At 37.7% G+C, this 12,440-nt stretch overlaps 1 protein-coding gene and 1 pseudogene across 7 annotated transcripts in view; both read left to right on the forward strand.

Moving 5' to 3' along the window:
• FGF12 (fibroblast growth factor 12) overlaps window positions 1-12,440 on the forward strand; it is a 585,143-nt gene that overhangs the window by 501,892 nt on the left and 70,811 nt on the right. The window lies entirely within an intron of this gene.
• On the forward strand, window positions 1,678-1,745 carry LOC122445704 (annotated as a pseudogene).

The following is a 12,440-nucleotide window of genomic DNA, read 5'->3' on the forward strand; positions in this document are numbered from 1 at the left end:
GTAGTCACCCTAAATTAATAAGTGCTTAAAGACATACAAATTATTTATCACCCAATATGAGGGACCTCAGGGTCAGATCTCATGAACTGCACCACAGCTGATACTAAAAACCATTGCCTATGGTCCATTATTATATTCTTTACTTCTATATTTTAATTGAAACTTGGTGACAGAAATAGCAGACAACTAAAGATTAATGTGAAAAAGAAAGCCTGGGTAGAAGAGACTCTATGTGCTAATATTTACTTGTTAACTATTTCTTTTACCATTCCCAAAATAGAATGTTTTAAAATGGCATTCTGCTTCATTAAAAGGGCTTTATGTTGTTTTTAAGCGTAGTCACTGTAAGTTTCCTAGGTAACCTGTAATATTCAGCGTTCAGGCGCCTTTGATAAGTAAAATGTGTTGAAAGTACAAAACTGCAAGAAGCTGGTTTTATCTTAGATAATCCCAATATTCCTTTATTTTTTTATTTTTATTTTTTATTTTTTATTTTTTTTGACAGGTAGACAGGTCTTATTCCACCCGACCCCTGCCCACGGCCGCCCTGGGCAGAGCGGGGGCAGGCTGCTCGGAGGGTATGGGGCAGGGTGGCATACAGGTGGTCTCGCTGTGGCCCCAGGCGAGTAGCAGAGGGAAGGTGGGTCAGCTACCCACCTCTGGGGTCTCTCCAGGGGCCTTCCAATATTCCTTTAATGTGATTTTATTATAGCTAAAAAATTAATGCTCTTGAGTCACTGTATTAAGCTATCCACCCCTAGTCTAGGGGAAAGCATGGCCAGAGGTGTAGTGCAGAATATATAGGGAGGAAATAAAGATGGTCTCTCCAATGGAAAAGGAAATAAAATGTCTGGAGGAGATCTTCCACTGTCCCATAATACAAATATAGATTTTTAATTCGACATTTATTTTTCTGAACTCTAATGCCTCGTTCATTTTGCAGAAATGATAAATGAAAGTGTGCTGAATTTCAGCCTGTATTTGAAAAGAGCCATTACGAGCAGTCCTTTTTGACAGTAGTAGTCAAACTGGTGGATTGAATACATCCTCCATTTTCCAATCTGTTGTGTCAGAGTGAATTGAAAGGTATCAGACAACATAGTCATAAAAACGTGTTTGAACGTCTGCTTGTGTCATGTACTATGAAAGCATTATGTATTGATAATAGCATTTTATCTTTTATCACTGAGAAAAGAAAAGAACATATTTTTACCATTCAATTCCTATCTGCCAATTCTAGCCCCCAAGGAACTCCACACTAGAACAATGTCAAATCTGATATGCAAGAACAAACACCAATTATCATTCTTTCTCATTAAGTTCCAGATGCTGACCTTTTAGTACTGACATAAGAAATCTATAATCCAAGAATAATCATGTCCAAGAATAAGAAAGCTGATCTTTCTCTGGACACTCTCATGAGCTCAGTTCTCAGCCAAAAAAACATTATCTGAGTCTCTCCAGTAGAGTTGATTATGAATATTGTTTCATAATCGTGAATAATCATGAATATTGTTTCAGGGGGCATTTTTGATCCTAAGCGAATAAGAAACCTGCATTTCATTCATTTTCCTTCACCTACCAGTTATAATTTATTCTCATATTCACATCCTATTCAATATGGCCCCGCCAAGTTTTCCAGCCCCATCTTTCACTTCTGTTCTCAATTTACTTTTCATCACTTCTCGGCCTTTTGGCTAAGATCAAGTGTAGTATCAATTTACTTTTCTTCTCTCCTAGTTTATGGGTAGGGCCTGAATATGCATCACAGTTGGCATTTCTCTTTCTCTCTTTTTGTTCTGTGGTTTCTCCTTCTTACTACTAATTTTGTAATCAAAATTGAAATTATAAGGCATTTCAAATGCCTATTTCTTTTATTAAGAGACTTTTCTCTTGTTTTGTGTGTGTGTGTTGCTTTGTTGCTTTATTTCTCCAAATCTTTACACCGTTTAATTTTATGATGTTTAATAACAATTCAATAGCAATATGTTCAATAACAATTGTTCTTTTATAATTGTTTACCCTATCTTTATACTGCTAGTTATCACTGGAAATAAAGAATACATCTCAAATATCTTAGTAATGTCTTTTCCTATATTTTATGGATCAGTAAATACTTGTTGACCTGAATTACATTTTACTTTTAGATTTCTAAGACTTGAACTATATTTCTTTCTATATACTATCCATGTACATTGTTCTGCTAGTTTGCTCCATTGTTAGATTTTCCTGAATCATGTCATCTAAAATTTAGTTATTTAAAGGACTATTTATGATGTTCTGAAGTGGTAGTCACATAGTCGTGTCCAACTCTTTGTTACCCCATGGACTGAAGCCCACCAGGCTCCTCTGTCCATGGGATTTTCCAGGCAAGAAGACTGGAGTAGGTTGCCATTCCCTTCTCCAGGGGTGATGTTCTGAGGACCTAGACAATTGGTTTCTTTACTCTTGGTATCTCTTTCACTCTCTCATACCTCTGAGATGTTTGAGATGTGTCACAGTCTAAAGATACCAAATACCTCCTTGTATTGTCATGATGCCCATAAGGCACACCAGAATCTCTCAACTGAATAAAGCCTACAGCGCATGAAACAAGCTCCATTAAACTTTAATTACTATTAGGAAAGCATGACATTTAAATCTAGTTACCATTTTCCCATTGGCTGATCTCTGAAACTTGGAAAGTATTTAGAAGAAATAAAAATCACTAATTAGGTAAGAATAGGGGAGTTTGTGTTGGGAGTGGAGCTTTATCAGAGAAAAAATGTTATCCTACCCAAATAAAGAGGGAGTCCAGAGAATTGCATGTTTGTGATAGACTCCAAGTAGCATGAAACGTATACATCAGCTGCCAGGTTTGACTGAGATCCAGTCGACCCAATTTTATTCCATTACCAATACTTGTCCATTCAAGTCATCCTCTCATAGAATCACGTAAGTGTGTTGATTTGCTCGTTTGTCTTTCATGCTTGGGGGACTATCCTTTAAAGTGCTTGCAATTGGATACATGTTCAGAGGACTTCACTGTGTCTCATTTCCCCCGATAGAGAGAGTGGTGATAGAGGAGCCACCCAGAAAATGGAAAAGAGAGGTTTCCCAAATTTTCTTTTTCAGTAAGCTACTGGAATATTGAATATCACGTTTCCAATTGTCTTTTAATCTTTTAAAGAAATTTTTGAAAACATGTTGGTCAGTAGATTTTTAGGCTATTGTTTATTCAATGAATGAATATATCATTCATCTAGAATTTTGTACTGCTAAATTACAGCATAGTTCATAGAAGGCAATTATCAATTTTTTGTTAACCCAGTAGATGAATGCTAGGCCCTGATTAATTATGAGACAGTTATAATGTGAGAAGAATTTGGAGTAGGTGATAACAGAAGATGAAATTTGAACAATCCAGGTGGAAAGAAAGCATTAGGTAAAACATAAGGTTAAAAATAAATATAGAGTGGGAAAGTTTGGGGAAGAGTAAGTCATTTAGAATTTAAGGTTCAAAGAGAAGTGGAATGGTGAGAGAAAGGTGAAAGAAGATAGGCAGAAACCAGGTCATGGAGGGTCTTTCTTGCTGGACAGAGTAGATGGAATTTATTCAGTGGTGAGTCACTGAAGATTTCTGAGCTGAGGGAGTTTATGACCTGGCTTGCACTTTAGGAAGATTAAACTGTCAGCAGTGTATGTGATGGATTGGAGTGAGTAGGTACTAGAGGCAGAGAAGGTAGTTGGGAAACAATTTCAATAGCGAAGATAAGAAGTAACGAGAGCCTGAACTGGAAAGCAGCCGTGGACTCTGTAAGGAAAGAATGGTTGTGAGTAACGTGGAGAAGGTAGCGTCAGCACCGGAAAGGACAATGATGCCTGAAGGCTGGTTGGTACTCATTTGCCATAATCAGAAAGAAGACATTTACAGTTATCTGTCATAAACAGAAACACTGAGATTAGGTATAGGTAAAGTGGAAGTAAGCTCAATGAGCGGTCTTCAAATGCAAACTAAGGCACTAGGTAGGTCACTTAATTGAGTGAGAATAGGCTCCAGTAACCACTAGAGATATGTAGGGTCTATGTTACAGTGCAGTGGTTCTAAAACTTGAGGGTGCACCAGAATCACCTGGAAGGCTTGTTAAAATAACAGAGTTTAAGGTTGGAAGGAGGTAGAATAATAAGAGAAAGGGGTAGAAAGATGGATAGGAACCAGGTCAGGAGGGTCTTTGATGCTGCACAGAGTAATCTTCCCACTTCCAGAGTTTCTTTTGAAAAGATTGTATAAGTCTGTGTGTGGCCTGATACTTTGCATTTGTAACAGGTTGCAAGGTGATGTTGATGTTGCTAGTCAACCACTTTGATAGCCTCTATTCCTCTGTGCCCCAGCTAAGTGTACCGTAAAACACATGAAAATCATCTGAGGAGCCTCAAGAGCACCCTAGTATCTGGCTCATACCACATCTATTAAACAGTTCAGAAAGGCTTCTTTTTTAAAAGTTCATTCCTCATGTGATCCCATTGGGTAGCCAGGCTGAAAACCGTAAGTCAGACAAGTGCTCGGGCCTGGTGCACTGGGAAGACCCAGAGGAATCGGGTGGAGAGGGAGGTGGGTGGGGGGATCGGGATGGGGAATACATGTAACTCCATGGCTGATTCATGTCAATGTATGACAAAACCCACTGCAATGTTGTGAAGTAATTAGCCTCCAACTAATAAAAATAAATGAAAAAAATAAAAATAAAGAAAATGTTTACTAAAAAAAAAAGAAAACCATAATTCATATCTTCTGATTATTTAAGAAGTCAAAAATTTGAATATTATGTAAAGTTCTTTTCTACCTTGGCCCATTTTTAGTCAAAGTACCTTTTTGTGCAGGGATAAATTCTATCATCCTGATTAACTGGCCCAAAAGATGCCATTGTCTCTTCTTCTTGTATTCCCCACAATCACATACACCCTCCCACAAGATGAACTCACATTTAATGATTTCCATTTATCTGTAATAACTTTTACTCTTTGTATCTATTAATACTATATAGTTTTCTGACATAGAATATTGGTTAGAACTCATGAAGATGTCACTAGTTTTATATTACTGGTGTAATCAGACCTTGATCTTTTTAAAATAAAATTAGAGCAAGAACTAATCACATTGTGTATGTTTATAAAACCTTATAGCCAAGCCTTTTAGAAAAATATCTTCCATTTTGACTTTCAATGTTTTGCTTAAAAATATTACTACCAAGGCTTATTTATATGTTATTCATAAAAGCATTTTTAAATGATGTTGAGAAGATTCAATAATCACTGAGACATGTCCCCAAATGCTGTATGGATCCATGTGTTTTCTTTGATTTCTCAGTTCATAACAAGTAGAGAGCATTTACCCACAGTAACAAAGTCCTGTGCCCACTTCTCCTAGGTTAGGCTCCTTTGCTTTGGTTTGATATTGTTGCCAGCTGATACCAACTGAAAAGAGTGACTATTGAAAACAGACTTGTATTGAACATTAAAAAAGTTAATTCTTGAGTCTAGAAATAATAGTAGCAATGACAAAAGCATCAGCAGACACTCATGTAGTACATCACGTTATGTGCATTACCCATATTAACTCCTTTTTATCTTCATAGTAAGCCTATGAGGGATGAAGAGACCAAGGCCAGGAGCAGTGATTTGCTCAGGGTCAGGAGGCTGGGTGGGGATCTGAACCTAAGTCTATCTGATTTAAAGCAAATTTTCCTAATCATTGTCCTGCTATAGTCTTAATGTATAGCAAGTTCTATTTGTAAATATGTTTTCCTTGACACACAGATTATAAAATAAACACAACTAGACACATCAGACTGTCTGCTTCAATGGGTTCATCTTCTCATACCCATGACATTCAATTACTGAAACGTTTCTCATCCAATGCAGTCAAGGAAAAACATTATTGTGAAATAAAGTGATAGATTGGATGCCAGAGTTTATGTCCTCATTGGCTATACACTTTCTGTAGTAGATTTAATAAATACTGCATTTCTCTGGGCCTCAGTTTTCTCATCTCAAAATGATGGTCTTGAAGATTCTTTAAAGCTCCCAAACCTTATGGGTTAAATTTTATTTCAAATGTAAAATTTAAAAAAGATAGGTGCATCTGGGAATTGTTTTCAACCCTATTTCTTTTTGCTATTTCCTAGAAAAAGTTCTTGATGATTTACTTTAAAATGAAGATTTCCACAGAAGTTTCTAATTATCTGGCATTTAAAAACTATTCTTTATTATAGGGTTTGAAGACATCAATATATTAAGGAAAAACAAGGTTATATATATAAACACATAGTGCATATTGCATTTTAGAGAACAATGTATAAATTCACTTACTTTCCATCAAGAGGAATCTTCTTTTGCATTATCAATCTAAGAGCTCAGAAAATAATCTCTCTCTTATTGTTAAAGAGAATTAACAGTAAAATAGGGCAGGCCAGGATTAACAAGGAATAACCTCCATTACATGGGGGTGTAGATAACAAATAGCTTGATGTGACACTGTCCAATTTATAAGATGTTAAGGTTAACAGTAATTTAGGGATGGTTCTTTGTGCCTGAAAAAAAAAAAGAAATAATCACATAGAGGAAAGTTAATGGGAGGAGATGAATTACAGATTTTTCTGCAGGAAAAAATTTATGTTTTTGTGGGTGGGGGGGTCACAGGATATAAAAATACACTGAACTGTCTTTGTGACCATGGCCTGGAAATTAGTTTCAGGAAGGAAAGTAAGTTTTCTTAAATTTATTCTGGACTCTGAGCTTCACTCTGTTCATAGGGTCTAGTATGGTGCCTTGTGGGCTTCCTAAGTTGGCTCATTGGTAAAGAATCAGCCTGCCCATGCAGGAGACTTGGGTTTGATCCTTGGGTCAGGAAGATTCCCTGGAGGAAGATATGGCAACCCACTCCAGTATTCTTGCCTGGGAAGAAGGAGTCAATTTAAGTCCTGTGAGCAAAGGTTAAAAATTCTGAAAGTGTTAGATGAAGTTTTCAGAGAAACTGGAAAGCTGTTTTTATGTAGCTGAAGAATTCTATCAAAGGGTTGGATTTGTTTTCATATATGACTTTAAAGAATAAAACAAGAAAAGAATGGCAGAAGTTTCTCCATGGGGAAAGAGATTTTGAAGAAAATAAACGAGGGCAAACTAAGCTATCCAAAGATGACCCTCAGCCATGTGGAGAGCCTTGTAATTGAAGGCCTGCTAAGAGAAAACAGATTCAAATCAAACAGAGTGTTGTGAAGTGGGTGCCTTCATTAAATAGTCTTTGATTTATTGGTTTTTTTTTTTTTTTTTTGATCATGGGGCTATGACTCAGCGTCTTAAATTTAGGGCGGAATGCTATGGGTAATGAATAGTAAATAAAGATTACTATTCCTCAAGATTGAGGAAACTTAACTCTTCTGATGAAATATTGCCAACTGAAGTCCATCAGTTGTAACATTAAGGGTTATCACCTTGCTTTGGTGGCATGAGGATGAGACAGGCTTTTTACATTCGTGGAAGATGAGTATTATTCATTCCTCTCCTTTCTCTTCATCATTGGCTCAGGAAACCAGACTCCAAAATGGAGATTAGTCAGCTGTGATCTTGGGTAAGACAACTCTCTGCAGTGGATTTTGGAGGAACTGAGAACATGAGGAATTTCGGCCAATAGTGCTGTCAGCTGCTGAAGAATAACTTCATTCCTAACAGAGATCTGGGTTGCCGGTGAAGGTATACAAAGAAATTGAACTCATGTAACTCAGTTCTAATTGGCAAATATTATTCTTTATAGATTGAAAGATCCTAAAATCATTCCTTTCCAACCATTCTTCCATGGTTGGAACCATTGTTCCATGGTTGGAACATGGAATGGTTCCAACCATTCCAACATGGTCACAACTATCCACATTATTTAGCTTTGTCCTCACATTGATATTTAAGACAACTATTTGGCCATTTGACCCAACATCAAGCTGGAAAATCTAACAATTACGATTTGACATTTTAAATAAGTTTTAACAAGTCAGTCACCAACTCCCGTCCTCTGTGTTGGTTTTCATTCTCTTGTAAGTTATTTAGTCATAACAACCACATTGGAACACAGGAAAATGTGAATGAGCTGGAAATCAGTCTGTAGTTAGAGCATCCCTTCCTACTGTAATTACAAGTATGTAGACTGCATGATGATGGAGGCTCTGTGCAGTCACTTCCCCTCATTCTAGATCTTCCTTTAGCACGAATATTTGACAGCACCATCACCAGTCCCAAAAAGAGCATTTGCAAATAAAAGAAGTCTAACACACCAAGACTTGTGGAACAAAGCTATTGTGCTTGTTCGAAGATTCACTGTTACCTTTTATTATTAATCAGAGCTGTGATTCTGGGTCCTTTCACTTATTAAATATGAAATACTGGGTAAATGTTTTGCCCTTTCTGATCCTTAATATTCTCATCAGTAAAATGAATATGAAATTGATCTCACATGGTTATTGTGAAGAATAAACAAAAAAGAATTAGTAAATGCTTATGAAGCAGGATGTGCAGTCATGTAGGTGCTTAATTACTGTTGCAGCTCTCGTCTTCATTGAAGAAAGTACATCCTGTGGACTGATAAATGGCCTAAGTAAGAATTTAGCAGTCTTGTAACTGCATAATAATATTTGTGAATTACCCTGACAGACAGGGAGGAAGGTAGCTGTTTAAGGAAATACGCTATTCTCTTTCTTTGACTTGGGTTTGTTTTGCCCTGTCTCTCCAGGAAGTCCTTAAATCCTGGGTTCAGTTCTTGGAGACTAGGCTGAGCGTACTCACAGTCACATGACCACAGCCTCCATATGAGAATGGAAGCTTCATTGGAATAAATGGGCCATGAACATCTGATTTATTGAGAGGCACCACAGTCACATTCAATAGGAGAGAGTGCAGTTGCATCATATGGTCTCCAGGTAGATTTGAGCTGTGTTCTGTTCATTGGGCCACAGAGGGACATGGTTCTTGTCATACTCGATAAATCAATTCTTGGTAGCATAAAATCCCTAACAGGTACTGTAAATTCCTTAGACGTGGAGATTAAAATGTAGTGAAATGAAAACTAGACTGGACCTAAGACCTGGATTTGCCCCTTTCCAAGCTATATGATCTGGGTAAATCACTACATATTGAAAGCTGTTTTATCATCATGAAAGTGGCATCATAATACTTAACCTTAAAATGGCTTTGCAAATGAAATAAGATGGATATTTATACACAAAGAAGTAAAATGAAATGAGCATTTGTAAAACACAAGAGCTTAATAATTCCTGCCAGAGGATATTCATATTGGTTGTAGAGTTCCAAACACATAGAAGCTGTTCTCTTTCCAAAGGGTGGTTCCTCTTGATTTATGCAGAGCTTTTTACTGACTACAAACGCAGTTTCCAAGAGTGGGAGGCATACTTACTGCTCTGGCTCTCTGGGAAAGTTGTGCTTTAGAGGAAGAAGGCAGAGTGACAGCATTTGGCATTTCCTTGCTAGAAGGATAAGAATGTTCTGTGTGGAACCCTCTTCTACAGAATTTTAGCATTGATTAAGAATTGGCATGGAGAAGGAAATGGCAACCCACTCCAGTGTTCTTGCCTGGGAAATCCCATGGACAAAGTCTGAGCCTGGTGGGCAACAGTCCATGGAGTCGCAAGAGTCAGACACGACTTAGCAGCTGAGCACAAGAATTGGCATATCATATGCTGGCAAGCTATGCTGTCGGAAGAACATGGGATAAAAACAGTTGGTATCATAGCATTTCCAGGACTGGCAGGGGGCACACAGCTCTGACAAGCACACTCGCCACAGCAGACAGATCATCTGTGTCTATATTTCTCTTTATATTATACATCATTGGTGCTAACCATCTTATCCCCACAAAAGCCCAAGGACAAGCTTTTGAAATCATTAATAGAGACTGCCAAGTTACCTTTTTTCTTTTACTTTCTTTCCTTTTCTTTCCCTTAACTCTCCATTTCTGTGAATTTTTGTGTTGAAGTAAATGTGAGAGATGAAATCTCCAGGATACCACTGAAAAGGAGGCACAGTATTTATGACTCTTAAATGACAAATTCTGAAACGCTTTGAGTCCAGGCAGGATGAAAGGTTGGTATTAAATGTGACCTTTGATTTTAATGGTCTCGAACAGAAACCTCCGTTTTATGCTGTGCAAATTGCATTGTAAATTAGTGGCCCAGTTCACTGCATTTTCAAGCAGTGAGGGAAAGGGGCTGAGCAGACAGCAGCAAAAATTATTTCTTGTCACCTGCAGTCTTCGAAATAACAAGTTGTTTGAACTTAACCATTTTCTCCCCAGCCATTTTTACATAACACAGTGAAACACATTTTTGTTTGAAAGCAACTAACTGAGCTAATCAGACTTTGACATTGATGGCACATTTCTTCCCAACTCCAGTCCTCAGTTTCCATATCTACAAAAGGACAATCTACCTGATTAGTATCTTTGTTTCCAACTCCAAATCCTAGGACTCTGTAACCTCCCTATTCTTATTGGCCAGGAAAGAAGAACTGTTAATCATGAGAGCAACCTAGCAGCTTGCAACCCAATAAGTGGTGCCAAGAGCATCCATTTGCCTGAGATCTCAGTGTTTAAAGGTGGGCACTGCTGTGCAAATCTACATCAGCTGACAGTCTTGCAACACGAAGAGGATGCATTTACAAAATAAAGTTAGGCAAAACAGAAGTTAAATTGCAAATACATATTGCTCAAGTTACACAATGGGCTATTTGGGGGAACACCGTAGGCTGTTTAATGTTCCTGTATCTAACGTGGGAGACTTCACTTTGCAGCAAGAGTCTAAACTTTTGTGTTTTCTCATTTCTTTTGAAATCTGCAATTATGTAGGATTTATTGTGTTCTTTGGAAAGAAAAAAAAAATTTGTGTTGTGATTTTTTTTTTAAGCATTTGGAAATTGCCATGCAGTGGATCTTATACTGTTTTTAGCATTTCTTTTTGAAGTAGGTTTTGTGGCATCACCAACTCAACTGTCACTGATTTCTCACATCTAGAGTTGATTCTTTGTCCCAGAGACACTCAATCCACTGTCTTCTGCTTTTCAGTTAATAGTTACTCTGCATTTGTAATTGGTTAAAAAACCAACCAACCACAATTCGAGTCTTAAAACCATCCTTAATCCCTCTCTTTTCTTTTATGCCCCACATATAATGTTAGAAAACTGTCACAGCTTTAGTTTTTCAACTCTAAACATAATCTGATTAATTATCAGTTTGTCTGCAGTTTCCAATCTAGTCCAAACCATTAACACTTTTCCTCTGGAGTACTGTAGTAGCCTATTCACTGGTCTTCCTGCTTCTACCACCGCCTCCTTGATGAAAGTGAAAGTTGCTCAGTGTTGTCCGACTCTTTGCGACCCCATGGACTATACAGTCTGTGGAATTCTCTAGGCCAGAATACTGGAATGGGTAGCCTTTCCCTTCTCCAAGAGATCTTCCCAACCCAGGAATTGAACCCAGGTCTCCCGCATTGTGGGCGGATTCTTTACCAACTGAACTATCAGGGTCTAATACAAACAGCAGCCTACATACCCTTTCAAAATACATGAAACATCATTGTGTGTCTCTGCATTAAACCCTGCAGTGGCTCCCCTTTCCACGAGAAGGCTTAGGTCTTTGCAATGCCTTAGAGAATCTGATGCCTTGCAGTATATATGCCCTCATCTCTTTGTTGCTCTCGTCTTTGCTGATTCTCTCCAGTTATGCTGGGCATCATTTCTGGGCTTTGGTCTCATCCACCTTAATGGATCTATCAATCTATTAAAATTATAGCACCCCCTCAATATATACTGACACTTTACTCCCATTTATATTTTCTGATACTTTAATAGCACTTCTTTCCTCAAATGTAGTGTGTGTGTGTGTTTCAGTCGTCTCTGACTCTTTGGGACCCATGGACTGTGGAACTCCAGGCTCCTTTGTCCATGGAATTTTCCAGGAAAGAATACAGGAACAGGTTGCCATTTCCTACTCCAGGGGATCTTCCCAAACCAGAGATCGAACCCTAGTGTCTTGCTTCTTCTGCATTAGCAGGCAGATTCTTTACCACTAGCGCCACCTAGGAAGACCTCAAGTATGATATTTATTACATTTATGGGCTTCCTTCCACTTTCTACCAAAATATAAACTCCATGAGGACAATTTTTTATCTCTTCTTTGCTATATCCCAATATGTGGAACAGTGCTTGGTTCAGAAATAATAACCTTTAATTATTTGGTTAATTCTTTGATAGATACCAAGGTTAAGCAATTCATCTGTGTTCAACTTCATAAAGTCCTGGACGGTTATACAATTGTTCATTCTTCCACCTGTTTTCTGAGCCTATAACGTTGAATTTTCCAGAATTTTATTAACATGAAAATACACAAAGTAATTCTCTTTTTTTAG

Source organism: Cervus canadensis, chromosome 7 (genome assembly GCF_019320065.1).
Source record: "Cervus canadensis isolate Bull #8, Minnesota chromosome 7, ASM1932006v1, whole genome shotgun sequence".
NCBI lineage: Eukaryota > Metazoa > Chordata > Mammalia > Artiodactyla > Cervidae > Cervus > Cervus canadensis.